Source organism: Arachis stenosperma, chromosome 4 (assembly GCF_014773155.1).
Source record: "Arachis stenosperma cultivar V10309 chromosome 4, arast.V10309.gnm1.PFL2, whole genome shotgun sequence".
NCBI lineage: Eukaryota > Viridiplantae > Streptophyta > Magnoliopsida > Fabales > Fabaceae > Arachis > Arachis stenosperma.
In genome coordinates this window covers 132,969,216-132,975,694 of record NC_080380.1, presented here as the reverse complement: position 1 = coordinate 132,975,694, position 6,479 = coordinate 132,969,216, and positions in this window count along the sequence as shown.

Sequence of the window (6,479 nt, the reverse complement as noted above, 5' to 3'; positions counted from 1 at the left end):
TTGAATAATTAAAAAAATGTTATAATATGATATACTCTTTAAAGGGAATAGACCCAATTTCCTTCTTTAAATGTAAAAAATGAAGGGATTCTTTTCTCATTATAATAAAAATTAATTATCAAATTTAGTTTTTTAGCAAATTCAAAACTAATATTATTACCATAAAAAATACATTTAAAATATTTTAGCATTGACAAAAATATTTTCAAATTTTATTATAAATAAAAATATTTTAAATAATTTAAAAATATACCAAAAATACTCAACCACGAGGAGAGACTTGTTCTGTTAATAAAAAAAAGTGTGACCTAATTTATTTGTTAATATTAAAATTTTACTTACCATATAAAAAGTTTTGTTTGTTTGCCACATTACTGTTGACCATTATCATAGAACATCTTAATTCACGAAAATATATTTTGGTTTTATTTTTAAATAATTTGAGAAAAAATAATCTAGACATAATTTAGCCAATTTTTAAAGAGTAGTTGATTATCATCCAAGACAAATAGATTTTTCTATCATTTTTTTGGTATCCATCGTTAAAAGAGCATCTAGTTTCTCTTTCAGTTCCTCTTCTATTATTGCTATGTCATTTTTCATATTCATTTTTAGAAAAGTATCATCTATTTCTTTTACAATTATTCCTGCGTTCTGTAAGTTTTTCCTTCTTCTTCTTAGTTTTTTGGTCAGTTTCTTGATTCTTCTTCTTAATTAATTTCTTGGTCAGTTTTTTTGTTTAATTTTTTGTTTGGTTTAATTCTTAAATAATACATTTATAGAAATTTCACTTTAGATTAAAGTAGTTTAGATTACATTAAATTAAGGGAATTTTCGGAAAGATTTCATTTCATTCCAAGATTTTTTCTCTTCACATTTAATATAAACTTTACTTTATAAATTAAAGTGGTTTAGATTATATTAAATTATGGATAAATTCTAGATAGATTTCATCTTCAAATTTTTATTTTAGAATCTTTTAATTTTTGTATAAAGTAAATTTGAAAATTTTTAATTAAATAAAGAAACTATTCTAATAGGATGTAGAGCTTCTTTTCTGACTTGATGAAGTGAAGTTAATCGCAGCAACTCTTCGAACCCAAAAAAGATAAAAGCCAATGGAAGAAGCGTATGAATTGAAAGCAAAGAAGGCTTACAGGCAGAGGCAGGGACTTAGGTTGAGACGAGGAATGGCTTGATGAAACGTTCCGTTCTTGACAGCTACGAATTTAAAGAATGATAATGTGGGATTTGTTGTCTTTGGTAGTTATTTTGTAGTTTTTGATCTGATTATGAAACAAGCTCTTCCGCGACTACATGCTTTCTAATAAAAAATTGATTTAAATTTGTTTTTTAAAAGATATATTTCTCAATGTAAAACGAAAGTCTAGATTTTAGGATAAAGTACAAAATTGGTCCCTTATGTTTGGACGTAATTCCGTTTTAGTCCTTAAGGTTTAAAGTGTCATATTTGAATCCAAAAAAATTTCATTTAGCATCAATTTAGTCGCACAGTGAGGTCAAACTTAAATAATTAACGGAGACAATAGTACAAGAATAAAATCGATAATTTGAAGAACAAATACAAGTTCCAGAGGCACAGAATCAACCGTTGATGCATCAATATATTTATTGTACATTTATCTCAAAGGCACCACTCACATAAAATTGTCAAAAACAACTTTTTCTAAAGACGCCTACATGGCAAAATCTAAACCACATATTCTAAAACCACACTTTTAACTACATAACACTTAAAACCGTAGCCCTTTACAAGAAAAGCGTCACCTAATGGAAAAAAGTAAATTAGAAGATTTAAGAGAAGAAATAATTAAATTATCAAAATTAATAGATCAAAAACTAATGATTTTAACTAATGTTAATTGTAATGACACCGAATTCTTAAAATCAATACAAAATGATTTTTCTCAAAATCTTTATTTTACTATAAGTTTTATTGAAGGACTTCAAAAACCTGAGAAAACTTATATTTCACATGGAATTTCTAAAAATTGCTACTATGAAAATGATTCCCCACATCTTTATCATACTTTCAACCCACAATTAAATTCTATAGTAGATATGCTTGAAGAAATATTAATATCCATAAAATTTCAAAGAAATAAGAAAAAAGAGGAACCTAATATAAACGAAATTAAACAAATATTAAATAAATATTTTCAGAAAGAAAATCCTAAAGAAGAAAAAAATTCAAAATATAGACAACATAACAAAACTAAAAGTAAAACCACCATTAAAATTATGAATATTGATGAAAAATTAGAAGAAGTTACAATGCTTTTTAAACAATTAAAAATGGCTCAAAAAAATAATATTATGGAACAAGAATTTCAAATAGAAGAAGAATTAGTAAATTCTAAAAATATAGAAAATGAAGAACACATCCTAGATTATTCAAGTGATGAAGAACCAGCAGTTCCAATACAAGTAAAAAATGAAGCTGGAACATCTAAGGATAATCAATCTCAATTTAAATAGGAAACAGGTTTTGAAAATTATGCTTTTAAAAAATGATTTATAAATAAAAATTCAAAGTATACAAAAATACTATCAAAATACGTTCCTAAAATCCAGGAAACTGAAGGGAAAGAATGCTTGATTTAGACTGTAAAAAGAATGAGAAAGAAATTTTTGAGAACTGGTTGAATTCCTTCTTATTAGAAGCCTTTACTAATCCAAAACTTAGTGAATTATCTGGAGGAGATATCTGGAATTATATAGGGTTTCATACTAAAGGAACTATAAGAGATTATATGACATCAATAGAAAACCATTTAGCTAATATTCAAATATATGATTTATGTAATGTGAAATTTTACATATGTGAATACAGAATACATTATTATAAACTAAAAGAAGAAGATAAAAACCATTATCTTAGTATGTATATAACAAAACTTCCATACCCTGCTAATGAATTTATAATGGGAAGATTTATAAGAGAAATAAATAGAAGAACAATTGAAAATAATTTTGGCGGAGCAACTTCTGCAATAAGAGAGGAAATAAAAGAACGTTGTATGCAAGAAGCAACTCAAAAAAGATTTGAAAATATAATTAGAATTTGCTGTCAGGATAATGAAGAAATACCTCAAAAATATGGTCTTAATAAAAATTTTTAAAGAAAAAGAAAATATCAATTTAGAAAAAGAAAATACTATCCAAACTGGAGAAAAAAGAGGTATTTTAAAAAAAGAAATAACAATAAAAAACAAAAAAATAACTACTGCCCAAATAAAAAAGAAAATTGCAAGTGTTGGTATTGCCAAGAAGAAGGACACTATGCAAATGAATGTCCAAAAAAGAAAGATAAAAAAGACCTTACCAAACAATTAGAAATTGCTAAGTCTTGTTTCATGGAACCATTAGAAGAATCAGATGATAACTTAGACTATATTTTTGAATATGTCTCAGAAACAGGCTCAGAGACTGAGCAATAATGCCACATTTATTACTATAAAAATAACAGAAAAGTTTATAAATGCTTTCATAGATACTGGAGCAACACAATGCTTTGCTAATACAAATTAAAACTTGATTGGAAAAAATTAAAGAAACCATTAAGAGTTAGAATAGCTGACAAATCAATACATAAAATTGACCAAAAAGCAGAAATGGTTGAAATATTTATTCAAAATTATAGGTTTATTGTTCCATCCATATATATGATAGATTCTGGGATGGATTTTATTATAGGAAATAACTTCTTAAAACTATATCATCCTTTCATTCAAGAATTAACATATATAGTTTTAAAAGCTCCATACGATTCTTTAATAAATCAAAAATCAAAACGTATAAAGATACCAACTACTACTATAGATAAGATTTTAAAATTTAAAATATTTTCTATATTAGAAACATGTTATTTGAATTTATATTTTCAGATAAATATCCCAAAAAATAATCTTGAAATAAAGATAGAAGAACTTTTGGATGAAGTTTGCGCTGAAAATCCTTTAGATATTAAAAATACAAATAAAGAATTAGTAAGCATTAAATTAAAAGATCCTACAAAAGAAATAAATGTTCCAAATAAAATTTCTTATTCCGCAAGAGATAGAGAAGAGTTTTCATTAGAATGTAAAGATCTTTTAGAAAAAGGAATTATAAGATTAAGTAAAAGTTCTCATGCAGCTCCAGCCTTTTATGTCGAAAACAATAATGAAATTAAAAGGGGAAAACGAAGAATGGTAATAAATTATAAGAAAATGAATGAAGCAACTGTTGGTGATGCTCATAAACTTCCTAGAAAAGATTCTATTTTAGAAAAAATCAAGGGAGCAACTTGGTTTTCATCTCTTGATGCAAAATCAGGATATTGGCAATTTCATTTAGATGAAAAAACAAAGAAACTAACTGCTTTTACTTGTCCGACAAAAGAATCAACAAGTGTGTTGCTCTATGAATGGAATGTTTTACCATTTGGATTAAAACAAGCCCCAGATATCTATCAAAGATTTATGGAAGAAAATCTAAAAGAATTAAATGAATTTATTTTAGTTTACATTGATGATATATTAATTTTTACAAAACAGGATAAAGAAGATCATCTTCAAAAATTATTAATAGTTTTAGAAAGATGTAAAGAAAAATGATTAGTTCTTAGCAAAAAGAAAGCAAAAATTGCAAAACAAAAAATAGAGTTTCTTGGGTTAATTTTATCCACTCAGGGAAAGTTAAAACTTCAACCAAATATTTTAGAAAAGGTAAATTTATTTCCTAATAAAATAGAAGATAGAAAATAATTACAAAGATTTTTAGGGTGTATAAATTATATTTCTAATCAAGGATTTTTAAAGAATATAACAGAATACACAAAAAACTTATTTCCAAAAATAAGTACTAAAAAAGAATGGAAATGGAAAGAAAAAGATAGTATGCAAATTCAAAGGATCAAAAAATTATGTGAAAAGCTTCTGGAACTTTATATTCCAGTAGAAAATGACTACCTAATAGTAGAAACAGATGCTTCAGACATAACCTGGTCAGGATGTCTAAAAGCTAAGAAAGCTATAAAAAGTTTGGAACAAGAAAAAGAATCACTAGATTCTAAATATTCCCCAAAGGAATTACTTTGCAGGTATATTTCAGGGATTTTTACTCCAACAGAACAGAGATATACTACTCATGAAAAGGAAACTCTAGCAGCAATTAAATCTCTTAAAAAATGAAAAATTGATTTACTACCCAAAGAATTTACATTAAGGACAGACTCAAGTTACCTAACAGGTTTCATTCGATACAATTTAAAAGTCGATTATAATCATGGGCGATTGGTAAGATGGCAATTATTTTTGTTACAATATCCAATAAAAATTGAATATATTAAGGATGACAAAAATATTATTGCAGATACATTGACAAGAGAATGGAGTTCGTGTACAACGCATTAAATCAAGAAATTCAAAAATATCAGCAAGAACTCGAAGAATGCAAACATTGTCAGCAAATAAGGACACAGATCCAATCTCTCAAGAAGGCCATTGAAACAATGAAATCAACCCAACAAGCAAAACCATCAGAGTTCAGCCAGCTAAGCATGGTGGACAAACCTGGTGAAGAAAAAATTTCAGAAAATAAAACAATTGCTGAAATTATTAAAAAATCCACACAAGACAAAAAATATTATGTGATTTATAATGGCCCCATGAAAGGAGTATATGATGCCTGGGAAAAAGCAGCACCATTCACACATCAATAAAAAATAGTTCATAAAGGAGGATTTTCAACACTAGAAGAGGCAAAAGAATCCTTCAGGGAATATGAAGCTCTTCATCCAGAACAAACCCTAAAAAGAGCAGATAAAGCTCCGATTCAAGCCCAGAGAACAGGAATAATGAGAAACATTCCTACAAGAGCTGAAATCAAGGAAAAGAAAAGGGTCTGTAGATCAAATCTCAGAGAAACCCTTAACATAGTCTTGAATTGGACTGAAGAAAAAAGGGCGAGTTTGGGATACTATCCCATCGCCAAAGAACAGCTAACAAAACTGGTTATTTTTTCAGAGGCTTCCTCATCTGACACTTATCAGTTTTTCCAATATGGATTAATTGATACAATTTTAATTTTTAATGATCTGAAAATTATTAGTGAGTTTCCTGCAGGATTCGTTGATGCAGTAAAGAGATTTAAAAATATGATGACAATGTAAATCCAATGGATATATCCCTAAAATTTACAAATAGTCAACCTATTTTTAATGAAGAAGAAGAATGCTTGGTTCCAGCACACCAAGTAATATTCATGTCCGTCTTCCCAGGAAATTTTCAACCAATTGATCAAGTTCAAGATTTAACAATCTATAGTCATGAAGGAAGACTAGCCAGCACATTAGCAAGGGTCTTTGAAAGAACTCAAAAGATAACAAGGGAATCTCACACAAGAATTAACTATAAAAGCAGAAATACTCTGCTTGTGTCCAGTAAAAGAAATGAAATTGAAGAAAGAGAGATGAG